We start from the raw sequence: 19,609 nt of genomic DNA, 5'->3' as shown, positions 1-19,609 counted from the left end.
AAGTGGTGCCAACTGTCATGCCAAAACTATGAGATAATGAGTATTTCAAAATGTTTGTCCCATCTCAAAGCCCAGCTATTCCTCTCATCCTAGCACCTCAGCATCCCAAAAAAGAAAGTGAAATGAACTCTCCAGCAGAGTCTGTTAAGTAAAGGACTGGGAGACAGGCAGCATTACTTTTGTTGTCCCTGGCCCAGGACTATTTTGTTGGTGCTGTCCAAGATAATTGCAGGAAACTTGGTGTGCCTCCACTCAAAGGAGAAGATGTCCTTTAAGGAAAGGGCCAGGCTGGGTGTGGTGGCTCATGCTTGTAATCCCAGCACTTTGGGAGGCCGAGGCAGGTGAATTACCTAAGGTCAAGAGTTGGAGACCAGCCTGGCCAACATGGCGAAACCCCATCTCTACTAAAAATACAAAAATTAGCTGGGTGTGGTGGTGGGAGCCTGTAATCCCAGGAACCTGGGAGGCTGAGGCAGGAGAATCGCTGGAACCCAGGAAGGGGAGGTTGCAGTGAGCTGAGATCACGTTATTGCATCCAGCCTGGGCAACAAGAGTGAAATTTCGTCTCAAAAAAAGAAAAAAGAAAGAAAGAAAGAAAAAGAAAGGTCCAAGGATCAAAACTGGGGAGGAGACAGCTGGCAGAGGAGCATTGCTTGAAACACTCTTTAGGCCAAGTCTTTATGTTTAAAGAAACAGAGTAAACTCCTTACTGGATACACCTCATTTCTAGACATGTTATTATGAAATTTTATTCATGAATGTTGGGGAAGCTGCCAGACTGGAAGAAAGAGAAGTTTAGTTAAATTTAAATTAAGAACGTTTCCAGAAAGACAAGTGTGATGCTTAAATGAACTCTAATCAGAACAAAAGACAAGGAAGCAAATTCCCTGGGATCCCAATGGTGAGAGGAGTTTGTACTCATGCAGTCTCCAGGAGCCTGTGAAACGCGAATTGAGATAGAAGAGCGCTTCCTGGGAGACACGGGCTTGTTCACAGATTCCAAGATGCAGTACAGAGAGAGGCGTATAGACTTATGAGTAGGTGAAGTTTCTTTTCAAAGAGAAATATTATACATTTAGGAAGTCTTCCCAAATCACCTGCGCTGCATGTAAAACTGCTACAGGGAAGGGTAATGATATGTCAAAGTCTGATCTGACCACGCAGCCTATCAGAGTCAAACCCCTGCTACCCTACACGGGAAACTGGCTTTCCTGGGTCTGGAGGGGGAATCCACCATCTCTCTAAACAAGTCACCTCCCAGACGCCCTCTTTGTGGGTCGGGAGGGATCCCTCGGGCTGGTGAGCGCCTGGCATCCGGGTTGGAGAGCTCGGCAGCCCGGCTGCACGCCGTCTCGCCCTTTGCCTTCAGTCCTCACCCGGCTACCAGCGCCACAGCTCCCTGCTGCGGGATTCCGGCTCTCCCGGGCTCCGTTTTACTCCCCTCCCGTCCACTCCGTTTCTCTGGGGTTTCTCGGGGCCACCAGTGTCTCCTTGCTCTGGCCCTTGCGGGCGCGCCTCTACGGACATTTCAGGCACGGCTTATCCAATACTCTCCCCCACGGTCTGCTCCTCCCATACCCCAGAGTGTCCCCAAGAAGGGCCCACAGAGACGCAAACTCCGGCTTTATCCCGGATAAGATACCACATTCTAACTGCTGAGGTCCTAGCCTCAGGTCGAACTGGCTCAGCTCGGACCCGGACCGCGTTCTTCCTCCCAGGGCAGAAGAGGCTGCTGGCTCCTCCTGCATCATCTCCCGAGTTCAGCTCCCTGGACCTTATTCCGAAAGACTCCGGCTGGGGCCGGGGCCGGGTCCTTCCTGACTTCAGTCTCTCTGAAAAGTTTAGCACTTGCGAAAATGCCCCCGGCTCTGCCACCCAAAAGGCAGGACCCACGCCTTCCTTGCGAGCTAGAAGGAACGGCTGCACCTCCCAGTGCTCCCGGGGCAGGAGACGCGGCCACGACCACATTTGATTTCACTGCTTTTCCTGAAAAGGACACACACAGCCCAGCTCTGTGTGTATGCAGGGGGAAGCGGAGTCCTGCGTTTATTTTTTAAAGCATATATAAGCGATAAGCATTGAACAAAGTAGCCAAAGGCTTGGCCCTCCCACAAACCTAGGAATTCAAATCCACATGGCCACAGCCCCTCCACCCGGGCCCTCTCCCAGCACACGCTCCGCTCGACAAGGGCCACAAAAAGCCCTTTAAAAGCCCGCGGTGCTTCCGAGGACTCCCAGATCTCCAGCCCTTCCTCGACCACCCCTTCCTCACACCCAAGGACACTCCAGCCCCGCCCCAGCTTGGACACCCACCTCTGGGCTCCGGCTCCCGGAGGCGCAGTCCTGGGGCTCTGCTCCAGCGCCGCGCGGCCGCTGCCTCCCGCTCCAGGGGTCCAGGAGACTCCGGGGGAAGGCGAGCGGCAGCCCCGGGCTGGGGCCAGCGCATCTGCAGGGAGTGGCGGCCTCAGGGCGCGCTGGAGGGCGGGGAGCCCCGCCCGCCTACTCCCGGGGCCCGCCCCTTCCCCGCCCCCTCGCTTCCCCTCCAGTCGCCCAGCTCAGGGGCCGCCCTCCTCTCTCCTCCCCTCCCCTCTCCTCCCCATCCACCCACATCTTCTCCTCTCAGCGACTTCGGCGGAATCTATGCACAAACCAAGAAATGAATGAATAGAGAGACTGGAGGGAGGGAAAGACGGAGGGATGGATGAGGCGCGCAAAGCTGAGTATTTCCTAACTCAGGGGAGCGCTGTGTCTGGGTATGTGGACACTTGTTAGCGCACGGGGCTTTGGGGCGGGGTGGCGTGTCGCTGTGTGTACACGTGGACGTGTGTGTTGGTGTACACATATGTGCGCATGAGCGTATGTGGAAGTGTTTGAGTGCCTGTGTGCACTAAATGCCAGGAGCTACTGAGTTCCCACTCAGGCGGGGAGAGAGCCCCTTGTCCCTTACCTAGCACCACGACTGCCCTTAGGGTCAGAGCGACCCCGAAACTGGTTGCGAAGTGCGTCTTTGTGGCAGTAATGGTGTCGCCGCGTGTTTGGGGACTCCCCCGATGGGGTTCAGAGGCTGAGGTGTGGACAGAGATGCTTCCAACTCACTGGCTCGCCAGAGCCTTCCTGCTGCCCTCCGTGTAGTGGCAGCCGGTGGCCCGGTGTCAGAGCGCGTGTGCTAACAAAGCCAGCCGAGGGGGAAGGAGGCAGCGGATCCACAGACTGGGGCTGTATTAGGCGGGTGGCCAGCCATCCCTCACTCTTGAGATGTCTGAAATTTCAGTCTCTCATCCCCTCCCCCACATGAATATTTAAATAATGCTAATGACCCTTTGAAAATGAACCGTCTGGAAATCCTCAGAGAGGACACGCACACACAAACAGCCTACCTAGAGAGCAACACTTTTCAAAAGCAAGCTGTGGACTTACTCTGCTGTAGGTGGCGGCGTTCGTTCTCAGCCGAGGAAGATCACAAAAGTCAGATTTCTTGAATTCAGCTTTGCCCTAGGCATGATTTTTCCAGCAATTCTCTCTCCCCAGCTTTGCAAGTCGCCCTTGCACTCTCAGTTAGATTTCCACCCTAGGGCAGTCTGCTGTTTTCCCCACCCCTTGACAAGGCCCTGGGTTGCTCTTCTGGGAGTCAATTTTACATGTCAAACAGCAGGGAAAGACAATAGCTATGGACTGATTCTACTTTCCTAACCCACTGAGGTCCCTGATTTCCAATACAAAGAAATGATATCCTTGGGAACTACCCTGAAAGCCCATCCAGGCTAAGGGCACCATAAATAGCACCTCCAGAGAAAAGGCTTCTTCCCTGCCTTGAGCTCTATTCACACTTTCATCCAAGAGGACGAAGTCTACAATGGGACATCAGCTGTTCTCAGGGTTCCTGAATGTCAAGAGGCTCCTTTTTCTCGATATTTGGAAATGATTTCACCATCCTTTTCGCCTGTTTGTCTCTTATACTGTTGAATTTCAACAGAATTTACTAACCAGTGCTCAGAGATGACAGAGCTTCAGCCTTGACTCAACTTTGTCTTCCTTCCTTCCTTTTCCTTATTTTCTTCCTTCCTTTTCATTTTTTTCTCCTCATGTCTCCGATTTAAGGAATTAAATGCTTGGGTGCCCTAGATACTGATCTATTTTTAACATTTTAATATCATGTGAAAAACTCACATTAAAATGAGTGTGCTTGGGTATCACAGTTGTTTATTTATATGGACCATAGACTCTCTAAGGAAGAATTTTAGAATTACATCAGATGTGAGATGTTGTAAACAGTATCACGGCAGGTACTTCATCATTCTCTTCTCATATTTTCCTAAATTTGAATAAGTGTAAAATTTACAAACAAAATTAGTTTCATTATTACGAAGAGTAAAGCAAGGCCGGGCATGGTGGCTCATGCCTGTAATCCCAGCACTTTGGGAGGCCGAGGCGGGCGGATCACCTGAGGTCGGGAGTTCGCGACCAGCCTGACCAACATGGAGAAACCCCGTCTCTACTAAAAATACAAAATTAGCCGGGCGTGGTGGCACATGCCTTCAATCCCAGCTTCTCGGGAGGCTGAGGCAGGAGAATCGTTTGAACCTGGGAGGAGGAGGTTGCAGTGAGCCAAGATCGTGCCATTGCACTCCAGCCTGGGCAACAAGAGCAAACTGCATCTCAAAAACAACAACAACAACAAAAAGATACCAGCTTTATTCTGAATTGCTTCTTTACTAAAGCAATGTCAATGCTTTGTTAATATTAATTTTAAAGTTCTAGAATATTATTCAAAACCTATTAGGAATACTAATTTAGGAAAATATATGCTCAATAGATACTAATTTATAAGAACATTTGTTTTCTTCCATCTTCCAAATTATTAAAGAGGTAGCCATGATTAAATATTTTTAATATAAAAGGCTTGGTACATACCAGATGCTCAGAAATAGTTGTTTAATTTGTTCAATGAAATCCATGCAAGAGTATGAATGGCTGCATGCAAAAGTAAACACTGTTTTTAATTAACATTTTCTCATTTATTTTCTCCTAGGCCAGTGGTTCCCAATTGAGGGTGATTGAACTCCCCAGGGGACATTTTGGCAATGTCTAGAGACATTTCTTATGGTCACGATTAGTGGGGTTGCTACCAGCCTCTACAGGACAGCGCCCCACCAACAAAGAATTATTGAGCCCTAAATGTCAGTAATGCTGAGGTTGAGATATCTTGCCCCAGAATTTTTCAAAGCCAGTACTAAAGACCACAGATAGTAAGGCCACCTTGGTGCTTGTTAAAAAGGCAGAATCCGGCCGGGTGCAGTGGCTCACGCCTGTGATCCCAGCACTTTGGGAGGCCAAGGCGGGTGGATCACAAGGTCAGGAGTTCAAGACCAGCCTGGCCAAGATGGTGAAACCCCATCTCTACTAAAAATCTAAAAATTAGCCAGGCGCGGTGGCAGGCGCCTGTAATCCCAGCTACTCGGGAGGCTGAGGCAGGAGAATCGCTTGAACCCGGGCAGCAGAGGTTGCAGTGAGCTGAGATTACGCCACTGCACTCCAGCCTGGGCGACAGAGAGAGGCTGTGTCTCAAACAAAAAAAGAAAAAAAAAAAAGGCACATTCCTGGGCTCTACCTTTACTGAACCAGGATGTGTGGGGTGGGGCCAATGAAACTGCATTAACAGCTCCCAGATGATTCTTAAAAACATGAAAGTTTGGGAAACACTGGCAATGGGCAAGGTTAGCTTTATCACCCACTGCCTGCTCGTGGTTCATCACATCATATGTGTGTTAACATAATAACGATTATTAGAGCTGAAAATGTTATATAATAAAAGAAGCATATTTACTCTCCTAGATGTACTTTAGGAGCATATTTGAATAAAATAAATGGCTATTAATTATGTGAGAGAAATATAACTCGAACGTGTAAATGTTACGTATTCCCGCAGGCCCTATACCATCAAGGGCACCAAATCTTCCATGGAAATTTTTTTGCGGGGAGAGGAAATCAAGATTTCTTTCATTGTGGCCTAAGTGTACATTTTTACTCACATTGCCTCTCCCATGCTGCTGGCCCACTTTAAACTACACCCCTGAGAAAGAGTGGCCTCCAGGGGACCCAAGAAGTAGAATGTTCTTTCTAGAAAAACACACAAAATAAAGAATAGCTTTCTGAGGAAGAAGTTAGCCTAGATACAGGTTCAAAGAAGCTCTTCTCCCTCTCTCCCCAAACTGACCAAAATGAACTAAATCCAGCAAATAATAATGATCTAGCAGTAGACACATGCCCCAAACTTAGAGAACAGTAGAAGCTGAAAAATAGACTTATAAGTGTCTCAGAGAACTGATCTGAAAACAAGAAGGTAGGGGCAAGACAGTGCATCATAAAAGGGAATTTACTATTTCCTCCTCCTAGCAAGGGGAAAGACCAAAAAGTATCAGCTGGGAGTAATTCACAAGTGCTAAATGTGTCCCACAGATAATAAAGGTTGGCTAGAAAATTTAAAAAAAAAAAAAAAAAGTAAGAAAAAGAGGGAAGGCTGGATGCAGTGGCTCACTCTTGTAATCCCAACACTTTGGGAGGCCAAGGTGGGTGGATCACCTGAAGTTAGTAGTTCAAGACCAGCCTGGCCAACGTGGTGAAACCCCATCTCTACTGAAAATACAAAAATTACCTGGGTGTGGTGACAGGTGCCTGTAATCCCAGCTACTTGGGAGGCTCAGGCAGGATAATCACTTGAACCCTGGAGGCAGAAGTTGCAGTGAGCTGAGATGAGGCAACTACACTTCAGCCTGGGCGACAGAGTGAGCTTTCTCTCAAAAAAAAAAAAAAAAAGAAAGAAAGAAAGAAAGAAAAGAAAAAAAGAAAAAGCAGGAAAAGCAAAGAACAACAGAAACAAAAAGACTCACACCAAATGAATAGCTCTATGTCCCTAGGGCTTTCCCACCAAACAGCGGGTGAGCTCACTGAAAAGTTAGCAGTAATCCCAAGCCCAGTGGGATCCTCATGGGATCAGATGCACCACTGAAAATTTCAGAGAATAAACAAACTGGGGGAAATATTTGCAACATATATGACAGTGAGTTACTATTCCTCATATGTGAAGAGTTTTTGCAAATCAATAAGAAAACTGAAGAAAACTACCAACTCAATAGGAAAAAAACAACCTGGGCTGGGTGTGGTGACTCACACCTGTAATTCCAACACTTTGGGAAGCCAAGGTGGGAGGATAACTTGAGCCCAGAAATTTGAGACCAGCCTGGGCAACATGGTGACACCCCATCTCTACAAAAAATAAAAAAGTTAGTGGGTGTGGTGACATGCTTGTAGTCCCAGCTGCTTGGGAGGCTGAGATGGGAGGATTGCTTGGACCCAGGAGGTCAAGGCTACAATTAGCCATGATCGTGCCACTGCACTCCAGCAGGGTGACAGAGTGAGACACTGTCTCCAAAAAAAAAAAAAAACCAAAAAAAAAAAAAACGTAGTTTACAGATAAGTACAACTGACCCTTGAACTTGTGAAGAGATAGTCAAACTCTTCATATTAAAGAAGTGCAAGTGAAATATTGGGCTAATTTTTATTTATTTATTTTTTTGCCTACAATATGAGTAAATATATAAAATACAAATATATATTTTTGGCAAGGGAATGATGAAAATCAAGTGATTATACTTTATTGATGGGCATACAGATTGATAACAAATTGGTAAATCTGAAAGATAATTTGGTGCTAACTCTAGAGATAGAAAATGTTTATACACTTGAACCTGCAATTCATTTTTGGAATTCAGAAGTTTACAAAATCTCTCAAGTTGGATGAAAAACCAGAGTGGTGGAGAGGAGTCAGTAAACAAGAAATTCCAGATCACGGAGAGGGCCAAAAGAAAATATTTACTATACACTTTTAAAGTTGTTTGAGTGTTATGTTGTGATGTAAACACTTCTTGTAACCCCCTACACTTCTGATAACAGCATTTGTCTGGGGCAGCAAAGGCAAGGAAGGGGTTTGTGTGTGAGTTGGTGTGGGGTGAAGACCAGGCATAGGAGGCAAAATGAATGTAACAGTAGGAATTCAGAGGATGAACTCACGAGGACAGAGGGTAGAAGGATGGTTATCAGCGGCTGGGAAAGGTAGCGGGCAGGCAGGGGAGTAGGGATGATTAATGGATACAAAACCATAGCAAGAATGAATAAGACCTAGTATTTGCTAGCACAACAGGGTGATAATTTAATTTACATTTAAATTAAATTAATTGTCAAAAATACTTTAATTGTACATTTAAAAATAACTAAAACTATAACTGGATTGTTTGTAATACAAAGGAAAAATACTGGGGAGGTGATGGATGCCCTATTTACTCTGATGTGATTATTTGTACATTACATGCCACCTACTATGTACCCACAAAAGTTAAAAAAAAATTTTTTTAAAGAATTCAGAAGAAATAGGAAATCAGAACAACAAGTGTCTAGGAGAACTAATCCCAACCCATTGTGCCTCAAGATAAAAATCCATAAAAATAGTGGGGTGAGCATCAGACAACCTCCAATACTATGTTGGTAGGAGTGTAAGCAGGAGGATATGGGATATTTAGTCTACTAATTCCTAGAATCTGCAAAGATCATTTGCTTACTCTAGCTCAACTAGTGGTTTTACACCATCCTTATGGATGATTTGTATGTTTACGGATTTCCAAAGTAAGACATTTCTCAATGATCTCTGGTTCTTACTTAATGGCAAAAAGGTCATCTCTGGATCATCATCCCACTAATTTTTTTATTTTTTGTAGAGACAGGGTCTCACCATGTTGCCCAGGCTGGTCTCAAATTTCTGGGCTCAAGTCATCCTCCCGCCTTGGCTTCCCAAAGTGTTGGGATTACAAGTGTGAGCCACCACACCCAGCCCAGGTTTTTTTTTTCTATTGAGCCAATCATCATTGGCTTTTCTATAGCAGGCATGATCCATCCATAGACTTTTTTTTTTTCTTTTTTTTTGAGACGGAGTTTTGTTCTTATTGCCTAGGCTAGAGTGCAATGACACAATCTTGGCTCACCAAAACCTCCACCTCCTGGATTCAAGCAATTCTCCTCCCTCAGTCTCCTGAGTAGCTGGAATTACAGATATGTTCCACCACGCCCGGCTAATTTTGTATTTTTAGTAGAGACCGGGTTTCTCCATGTTGGTCAGGCTGGTCTCGAACTCCCAACCTCAGGTGATCTGCACGCCTCGGCCTCCCAAAGTGCTGTGATTACAGGCTTGAGCCACCGCATCTGGCTCCCATAAACTATTTTAACCATCAACTTTCGGAATGCATATGATCTAAGACTGGCATATGTTAGTCTATGGATTGTTTGCATTGACTTACAGTTGTGTTTTACATAATTAAAAACACCCTTTTAAACCATCTCTTCTCCAAGGGATTGGCCTCTCCCTAAGATAAGGTGGTCAGCTTTTAAGATGTAAATTAGTGGTTCCCAGGTTGACTTACATTGGGAGTAGCTGGAGAGCAAGAAAAGAAAATTTCCAGATTCCTTTCTCTAGGTGATCCGGAGAGCAGGAATCTGTGTTTGCGTAAGCTTTCCGTCTGATTTCATGACAGCCTGGTTTGGGAACCACCGGAGGTGGACACAGTCACCCTTACTTGAAGAAAGGACAGAGAAGCAAACACAGCAACACGGATGGTGTCATAAGAGAACACTTGGCTCTCGGACTGTGTTTACTGTGGTTCTTAGCCTAGTTTGTGGTTCCTGCTTTTCCTTTATTTCCTCTCCGGGGTCTCTGGCTTCCTGTGGCCAAGTAAGTTTCTTTCCTGCCTGTTCCACATTTATTTCCTTTCCCTGCATCCTCACACTTGGCCTCTCCTCTGCCAAACCCTTTAACATAAGGAAATGGTGACCTGATTATATTCACTGCAGCTGCTTGAGGCTTTTTTTAAAAGACATTTAAAAACACCCATAAGAAACATTCCAAAACCCAAGCAACATTTCCCCATGGAATTGTTTACACTGTGTTCCAGACTAGCTGGGCTGTGCCTTCTCGACATTGACATAACATTGTACCACCCAAATTGCCCATTGTAATATACATGTAAATGGCACGAGTATACTAATAAAAAAAACACTATTTGAAACTAAAATCGTCAACAACAAAAAGCAGCATGGGAAGACCTGTGTTGGAAAGAGTGAAAAGTGGGTATCTATGTAGGAGAAAGACAGAGTTGGGAAATGAGAAACAGCACAGAGGACAGAGTCCCTTGGTGAGGAAAGCAAGATGGTACCTTGATTCCAGAGGCCTCAAATCTTGTGGAATAATGACAAGAATGTAGCCATGTATTACTTTGATAATAAACAGGAGCAAAGTCCTATGAGATCCAAGTTCTTTGGTTCTTGGCTGAGACTTTTATCTCATTTAGCAACTGAAGCATTTAAAAAATCTAGTAAACACTCCAGAGTTCATGCCGTAATGGAGAGACAGCATACAACAAGGTACTCTTTAAGCATGGCACTGAAAACATAAAATATGCCTAATATACTTGGAATGTACACAGCTTGTTCATAGATAGAATGCTGGAAAACAGTGCCAATAGTGGTGTGGAGTCCCAGAAGACAGCTTTCAGTGAGTCAACCAAGTGAATTTCTTCTCATTAGGGACCTGCATTTTAAATGCAAATCTATTTTTCTTTTCTGGTGGTGCTTAACTTCTCTTCAATTTTAGATAAAACAGGAAATTATTTTTTAAAAATATTTTTAAAAAAATAGGACCGTAACATTTTTCTAGTAATTTGCAAGTGTTTCCCTCAGAACTTTTAAGCACAGGCTGTTAATTTAAGGGAAGAACCATAAGGATTTTTCAGTGATATTAGGGGGAAAAGGACCAAATCTTGAGATTTTAAATTTTAAGAATTCTGATTCTCTCATAGATGGTCTTTGTGCTAGTCTCTGATTTGCTTGTCAAATGTTTTAGTATTGAGAACTATCCAATGAGAAAATGGACTTTTTCCTTCTAGTATACTGAACAGATTAAATGACTTTCCTAGCGTTAAGAATAAGTTAATTACTTCTCTAAGTAACCATTACAATTATAAGGTGTTAAGATCATTTAAATACGGAGAATAATAATAGCTTCTATAGCATATTAAAAGCCTCTGTTAGATTGGGACCATGGCCAACATAAAATCACTTTAGAAACCACAATAGCTTATGATACAATCAACTAAAGTACCCATACCCATATTGTTTTTGAAGATTTTCCAACTCATTAACACCTTCTTTATAGCTCCCTCTCCCTCTCCTCTCTTCTCCTCTCCTTCCTTCCTTCCTTCCTTTGTACTTCCTTTCTTTGTATTCTCCTGTCTTCCTTCTCTCCTTCCTTCATTCCTTCCTTCCCTCCTTCCCTTCCTTTCTTTTCTTTTTAGACTACTGTCTAGTTAATTTTAGGAGCAAGCATTGCAATCTCAAATACCTTGGAAGCCAGACAGATAACATAAATGAGTAAAACTGCCAGGTATCAGAAACAGTTTGTGACTCCTATAAAGGTCTCAGGCATTGAGGAGTCCAAGTGCTGACTGCTAAGTAATTCATAGAGTTGTTGAGATGAGATAGGTGAGCACTTAGATGAGAACTGTGGGTTCAGATAGGTGCTACTGCTGTTGCTGCTGCTATTATGTTTGACTTGGGAATTTTCTTTACATCCTTGGGATGGGTGAAGGCGTATCAAAATGTTAGAGACATGAAAGTTAGAACTAGGAGGAAAGTTACATGTCGGTCAAGCCATTTTTTTCTCATTTTATGGTATAGCAACATGTCAGTAAAAAACAGAGAACCAGAAGACCTGGATTGGAATCCTGACCTGTCACTCACTGGCTGTGTGACCTTAGGAAAATCGCTCAGCCTCACCATCCCTCCCTTCTCATCTCCTCTAGGACATTGTTCCAGCAATTTTATGCTTCCCAAAACATTAATTTTCTTTCACCTTATCAAATATGCTATGATTTCTTCTATCAAAAAAAAATTTTCATGTGCACACAGTTAACAACACTGTACTAAATGAACACTTTAAGAGGGTAGATTGTATATTATGCATTTTCTCCTTAAAATTATTTATTTATTTATTGAGACAGGGTCTCACTCTGCCACCAGGGCTGGAGTGCAGTAGCATGATCATGGCTCACTGCAGCCTCAACTTCCTGGGCTCAAGTGATCCTCCCACCTCAGTCTCCTGAGTAGCTGGGTCTACAGGCATGTGCCAGCATGCCTGGCTAATTTTTATATCTTTTGTAGAGACAAGATTTCCCCATGTTGCACAGGCTGGTCTTGAACTCCTAGGCTCAAGCAATTCCCTGCCTTGGCTTCTCAAATTGCTGGGTTACAGAGGTGAGCCGCCACCACACCCGGCCAATGTTATTAGTGTTTTCTATGAAAATAATTTTTCTTTTTTTTTTTTTTTTTGAGATGGAGTTTCACTCTTGTTGCCCAGGCTGGAGTACAGTGGCACGATCTCGTCTCACTGCACCCTCTGCCTCCCAGGTTCAGGCGATTCTTCTGCCTCAGCCTCACAAGTAGCTGGGATTACAGGCACCCACCACCATGCCTGGATACTTTTTTTGTATTTTTAGTAGAGACGGGGTTTCACCATGTTGGGCAGGCCAGTCTCAAACTCCTGACCTCAGGTCATCTGCCTACCTCAGCCTCCCAAAGTGCTAGGATTACAGGCATGAGCCACTGCGCCTAGTCTATAATTTTTTTTTTTTTTTTCTTTGAGACGGAGTCATACTCTGTCGCCCAGGCTGGAGTGCAGTGGCGCAATGTCGGCTCACTGCAACCTCCGCCTCCTAGGTTCACGCCATTCTCCTGCCTCAGCCTCCCGAGTAGCTGGGACTATAGGCACTAGCCACTATGCCCGGCTAATTTTTTGTATGCTTTAGTAGAGACGGGGTTTCACTGTGTTAGCCAGGATGGTCTCCATCTCCTGACGTCCTAATCCACCCGCCTCGGCCTCCCAAAGTGTTGGGATTACAGGTGTGAGCCACCGCGCCCGGCCGTCCAATAATTTTTTTTTAAGAGAAATTCTCTTGATCCTACCACCTCAATTCTCTGTTTCCCCTTAAAGCAAAAGTTCTTAAAAGAGATGTTTTTCACCAAGACACCACTTGTCAAAGTCATCAGTGACCTTGAGGTTGCCAAACCCAGTGGTCATTTCTCCCAACTCACCTGACCTGATCTTTCAGCAGGATTTAACACAGGCCATCAGTCAGTCAGTCACATTTGAACATTTGAACTACTTTCTTCATTTGGCTTCCACAACACTTTCTTGATTCTCCTCAGAGCTCTCTGACCTTTTTTTCTTTCTTTTTTTTTTTTTTTTTTTAAGACAGGGTCACTCTGTCACCCAGGCTGGAGTGCAATGGTACAATCACAACTTACTGCAGCCTTGACCTGCCGGGCTCAAGCAATCCTCCCACCTCAGCCTTGGATGACAGGTGTGTGCTGCCTCACCTGGCTAATTTTTTTATTCTTTGTAGAGAGGGAGGTCTTGCTATGCTGCCCAGGCTAGTCGCAAACTCCTGGGCTCAAGCGATCCTGCCACCTTGAGGACCTCCCAAAGTGCTGAGATTATAGACATGAGCGACTGTGCCCAGTCTCACTGACCATCTTTCTTAGTCCTCTTTTAGGGTTCTTCCTCAGTTTCCAAATCTTTAATTTGGGATGAGCAATAACTTGGGCTTGATCCCTTCTATCCCTCAGGCCATTCTCTCTGTGATCTCATCCAGTCAATGGCTGTGCACAGGTGAATCCCAAATTTATATGTCAGCCTATTTTCTCCATGGAACTCCAGACTCACACTTAACCTCTCCACTGGATGCCTAGAAGGCATTTTTAAATTACAAGTATATTGCAGATTCCTGATTTCCTCTCAAAATCTCCTCCTCCTATAGTCTTGCCCACCTTGTTAAAGACAGGTCATCCTTTTAGCCATAACCACATCACCCCATATTCTACAATATTCTGATTTTTCTCCAGAGCACTAATCACCATCTTTCATATGATAGTATTTACTTGCTTGTTTCTTGTCTGTCTTACCCTACTAATGTGTAATCTACATGAGTACAAGTCCTGGTCTCTTTTATTAATTTCTAGATACCTAGAGCTTGGCATAGAGTAGGTGCTCATTAAATATTTGTTGTTGAAGCTTGGCACAGTGGCTCACGCCTGTAATCCCAGCACTTTGGTAGGCCAAGGTGGGTGGATCACCTGAGGTCGGGAGTTCGAGACCAGCCTGACCAACGTGGAGTAACCCTGTCCCTACTAAAAATACAAAATTAGCTGGGCGTGGCGGTGCATGCCTGTAATCCCAGCTACTCGGGAGACTGAGGCAGAAGAATTGCTTGAACCTGGGAGGCAGAGGTTGTGGTGAGCTGAGATCATGCCATTGCACTCCAGCCTGGGCAAGAAGAGTGAAACTCCGTTTCAAAAAAACAAACAAAAAATATTTGTTGAAAAAAAAATGGAAGATCCCCATGTTCATGTAGCTTACATCCTAATATGGCATGGATAATGAGGTAAGATAAACAATAAGCAAGAGAAGAATGTCATAGGTAGCAGGAAAGAAAATCAAAGGCCAATTGAATTCACTCATGCAGATACATGAAATACATTATGTGTCAGGAGGTGGTAATTGTTATAAAGAAAAATAAAACAGAGTAAAGGGATAGATATTGATGGCAGTAGGAGGTGAGTACTATTTTATATAATGTGGTCAAGAACAGACTCTTTACTGCGGCGACATTTGAGCAGAGATCTGGAGAAAGGAAGGAAGTGAGCCAGGGAGATATCAAGGGGAAAAGCATTCTAGCACAGGGAACAGCAGGTGTGGGGACCCTGAGCAATCATCTTTGGAGCAGCCAGGAGGACTTCAGAGCCGAGAAAGGAGGGGTGAGAGAAGACTGGCAGTGAGCCAGACCATAAGGTCCTTGCAAACCTTGATAAGTACTTTGGATTCTTTATTTTCCTAAATAAGATGAGAAACCACTGCATTATTTCAAGCAGATAAATGACTTGATTTGGTTTAGATGTTTAAAAGATCACTGTGGCTGCTGCTGGGTGGAGTCTGTTACAGAAAGGGAAAGGAGTGGCCAGGAGACCACTTAGAAGCTATTGTAATAATCTGGGCAAGAGATGATAATGGCTGAAAGCAGAATGGTAATGGTGGAGTGGTGACATCAATGGTGAAATCAGATTCCACACATAACTGTAAGCGGAAGCTGCGCCAGGGACATGACACATGGCACAAAGCATTGGCCTTAGAAGGCATTCAACACATAATTATCAGGTGCATGCCCAAATACTTCTTATTTTCATTACAATAAAGCGTTCTTATTAACTAGTTCAAAAAAACTCCCTTGATCAGGGCTTCTAGGAAGTTTCTTTTAAAAAACAAAGTACCAACTCACCAAAGCAATATATATATATATATATATATATATAGCACCTTTGGGTAAAGTAGTTCTTAAATTTTAGGCAGAAAAAAATACACTTGTAAAACACTAAACAAACTAGATTTTCCCATAAATCGATTTAGTGTTTCATTTGAAAGGATCACATTGACCCTTAAATTTCTAACATTTACCATCGGCGAATTCAACTGGCCTTTCATTTTTCTCTCCTATTATCTTTGGCATTCTTTTCCCTTTAACTCCGTAATCATAAACACAGCTATTTTCAGACATGTCACTTATACAAAGAATATATGGTGGCTGGGAGTGGTGGCTCACGCCTGTAATCCCAGCACTTTGGGAGGCCGAGGCGGGCGGATCACGAGGTCAGGAGTTTGAGACCAGCCTGGCCAACATGGTGAAACCCCATCTCTACTAAAAATACAAAAATTAGCCGGGCATGGTGGTGGGCACCTGTAATCCCAGCTACTCAGGAGGCTGAGGCAGGAGAATCGCTTGAGCCTGGGAAGCAGAGGTTGCAGTGAGCTGAGATCGCGTCACTGCACTCCAGCCTGGGCAACAAAACTCTATCTCAAAAAAAAAAAAAAAAAAAAAAGAAAAAGAAAAAAAACAAAGAATATATGGCTTGATAGTTATTGGATTCTCTCCATAGGGAAAGCATCCACTATGGTCTTTTCTATGCTGTGGATCTGAATTCCAAGTAAATGGCTAGTTGTAAAGTTACCTGACTCTGCATTCCCCAAGAAACATGCAAAAGAGGCTGGGTGCGGTGACTCATGCCTGTAATCCCAGCACTTTGGGAGGCCAAGGTGGGTGGATCACCTGAGGTCGGGAGTTTGAGACCAGCCTGAACAACACGGAGAAACCACATTTCTACTAAAACTGCAAAATTAGCCGGGCGTGGTGGCGCATGCGTGTAATCCCAGATACTTGGAAGGCTAAGGCAGGAGAATAGCTTGAGCCCAGGAGGCAGAGGTTGTGGTAAGCCAAGATCACACCATTGCACTCCAGCCTGGGCAACAGGAGCGAAACTCCATCTCAAAAAAACAAAAGAAAAGAAAAGAAAAGAAAAGAAAAGAAAGAAAGAAACATGCAGAAGAGCACTTAGGGACCACACACAAGAGGTATCCTGGCACTGTGGTTAGGGGACTATGCTAACCACATGAAGAATGCTAGGAATGAAGGCAGAACCCTGTTCTTCCGCTGATTCTGAGCAGGACCTTCCACAGGTTACTTTACCTCCCTGTGCCTGAAATTCCTAGTCTTTAAAATAAGAACAAGTGTATAGTATCTATCTCATGGGTTCGTGGAACGCATTGGATAAGTTCATGCTTATAAAGGCCACAGAATATATCTTTTAGATTCTCAACAGCTATGTGCTGCTGTATTAATCTGTGCCAGTCTACTGGTTCACAGCCTCTCCAAAAAACTAGAGTGGTCCTAGATCAGGTCCATTCTTGATTAATTCTTGCTCCCAGGATCATAACTATTTTACTGTCATTACATTTCATTACATTTTATTTAAAATAATTTTTGATTCTAAAAGAAACATTTACTCATTACACAGAGAAGCAATAAACTGTGGACTCTGAAATATTACAAACCTGGAATTGAATTCTGACTCTGCTCTTCCGGAATTTGTGACCTGATGTAGTCTTTACCTTCTCAAAGTGTCGATTTCTTCATCTGCACAATGGGACAAAAAATGGTACCTATCTCATGGTGTCATTTTGAGTGTTAAAGAGAGTAATGCAGGTAAAGTATTTAACACAGTGCCTAGCCCACAGTAAACACTGGGAAAAAGAAAGGGAGTGAGGGGAGAGAAGGAAAGAGAGGAACAGAAAATAGGAAGAAGTCAATGACTGTTATAGGATAGAAAGTTTAGTAAAAGCCACACGAAGGAGAAAGGTTCATTTTAGTAAACTGTCAAATACTTTGGAAAATGCTTAGAAACAGAATGCATATTTTTACTTAAAAGAGAAAAATATTTGTTGTGTCTTTTGTAATGCCATTTCTCTTAAAAGGGATTTCCTATGTCACTCATGGGATACACTTAATATAAACTTAGAAATTTTTTCATATTTGGGATTTGTTTATATTTTCTTTGCAAGAACCAACTCAAACACACTAAGAATAATAAAAAGAATAATTCTTAGTGGATGAATGTCTATTTCTCAACTTAAATAAAGTTTTGTCTCCAAAATTTCAAAATGACTTATTCACATTAATTTGAAAAGTCAGACCAAAAATTTGACCCTGTTTAAATATGGTATGCCACATATAATACAACATTCAATCAATCAATCAATCAATCAATTTATTTATTTATTTTTAATAGAAATAGGGTCTCCTTCTGTCACCCAGGCTAGAGTGCAGTGGTAGGATTGTGGCTTACTGCAGCCTCATCCTCCCAGGCTCAAGCGATTCTCCCACTTGTCTCCTGAGTAGCTGAGACTACAGGCGCACACCACCACACCTGGCTAGTTTGTTTTTTTCTTTAAGTAGAGATGATGTCTTGCCAAGTTGCCCAGGCTGGTCTCTAACTCCTGAGTTCAAACAATCCTCCTGCCTCAGCTCCCAAAGTGCTGCGATCATAGGTGTAAGCTACCACGCCTGGCCAATAAGCTGATTTTTTTTAATCCAAAAGTTAACAAAGGCTGTATTATTAGTGGCATAACACAGACATGCAGACATCTTAGAAAAAACTAAAAGAAGAAACTGTCTTAAGCTCCAGTATGATGGGTGCAGTAATCTCTTAAGTAATACTGCAGAACACTTGTATCCTTAATTTCTCCAGATTCAAAGAAAGCTCTACCTTTTTTTTTTTTTTTTTTTTTTTTTTTTTACTGTAAGCTAAATTTTCCTTATTTACTGAAAAGGCTGTTCGGTTTTATCATATTCATGAATCACTGCAGGAGAATGATAATGAGAAATGTAATCAGAATGCTAACAGGATGAAGACTCATGGACAAGCCTGAAGAACAACTCATTCTCAAAGATGAAAATCAAATCTTATCCCACTAGGTAAACTCCAGCTCTGCATTGGAAGAATGAATGCAAACAGAACTATATAAAAGCCCCCATATTGATCAGGACTGTGAGGCAAGGAAGACCTTCTTAGCATGTCTCCATACCAGCATCATCTCTTTATTCTCCAAGGTGAAGCACTGTGACATAGTCATGAAGACCTAGTGCTGTCTGGGTGAGCACTCCTTGTCTGTGTGACCCTAGACAAGTTACTTAATCTCTCTGCACCTTGTTTTCTCTGTAAATGAAGATAGCCTAGTACTCACCTCATAGGGTTGTGGTAAGAATTAAATAACAGAATACCCTAAGCACCCAGAGCAGTACCTGACACATGGGAAGTTCTCAATACATGTGAGCTACTATCTCATTATTCATTTTATTAAATTGAATTTCACTAGAAAATGCATACTGTTGGAGATGAAAACTCATAATCTGGTGGGGAGCAGTGGCTCACACCTGTAACCCAGCACATTGGGAAGCTGAGGTGGGCGGATCAGTTGAGGTCAGGAGTTGGAGACCAGCCTGGCCAACATGGTGAAACCCCGTCTCTAATAAATATACAAAAATTAGCCAGGCATGGTGGCGCACACCTGTAATCCCAGCTACCCAGGAGGCTGAGACATAAGAAACACTTGAACCTGGGAACCTGGGAGGTGGAGGTTGCAGTGAGCCGAGATGGCGCCACTGCTCTCCAGCCTGGGCAACAAGGTGAGACCCTGTCTCAAAAAACAAAAATAAAACTCACAATCCGTGAGCAGATGGAAAGTATGATGACAGATCCAATACCCTACCCTCTAGCCCAGATCCCTTTGGGAGACGGAGTGGGACCTGCAGCGGCTGGTACCTTTTCCTTTCAGAAACAGACGTAAAAATGCTGAGATAAAATAAATGTCACATCTCCACTGACTCATTTCTGAGGAAGAAGTAGTTGTTGCAATGATAGTAAGCATAAGTGACCTCAAAAGAGACTGGCTCATGGTATGCAGACCTATCAGTGGCCTGCTCTGCTAGCCAATGAATCAAGCATCTTGCAAGGAGCATGTCATCTTTTCACATACAATTTACATGTAGGTCATGATTTTTACCAAGTGTGTTTTTTACTACTAAGTTTTCACTACAACAAAAAGGGCAAGGGGGCAGGCCATTAGTGA

The 19,609-nt window shown here is 43.7% G+C and overlaps 1 protein-coding gene across 2 annotated transcripts in view; it reads right to left on the bottom strand.

Annotated features, from left to right (window-relative positions):
* Window positions 1–2,446, bottom strand: part of AKAP2 (A kinase (PRKA) anchor protein 2) — a 120,101-nt gene extending 117,655 nt beyond the window's left edge. For both annotated transcript variants that reach the window (XM_011966383.1, XM_011966384.1), the window contains exon 1: window positions 2,314–2,446. The gene's annotated coding sequence lies outside the window, so the exon portion shown is untranslated. The remainder of the gene's footprint in view (window positions 1–2,313) is intronic.
* Between the last annotated feature and the right edge of the window lie 17,163 nt (window positions 2,447–19,609).

Source organism: Mandrillus leucophaeus, unplaced genomic scaffold, assembly GCF_000951045.1.
Source record: "Mandrillus leucophaeus isolate KB7577 unplaced genomic scaffold, Mleu.le_1.0 Scaffold76, whole genome shotgun sequence".
In the NCBI taxonomy this organism is placed as follows: Eukaryota; Metazoa; Chordata; class Mammalia; order Primates; family Cercopithecidae; genus Mandrillus; species Mandrillus leucophaeus.
Note: the sequence above shows the minus strand (reverse complement) of the source record. Positions and strands in the feature narration are given on the sequence as shown.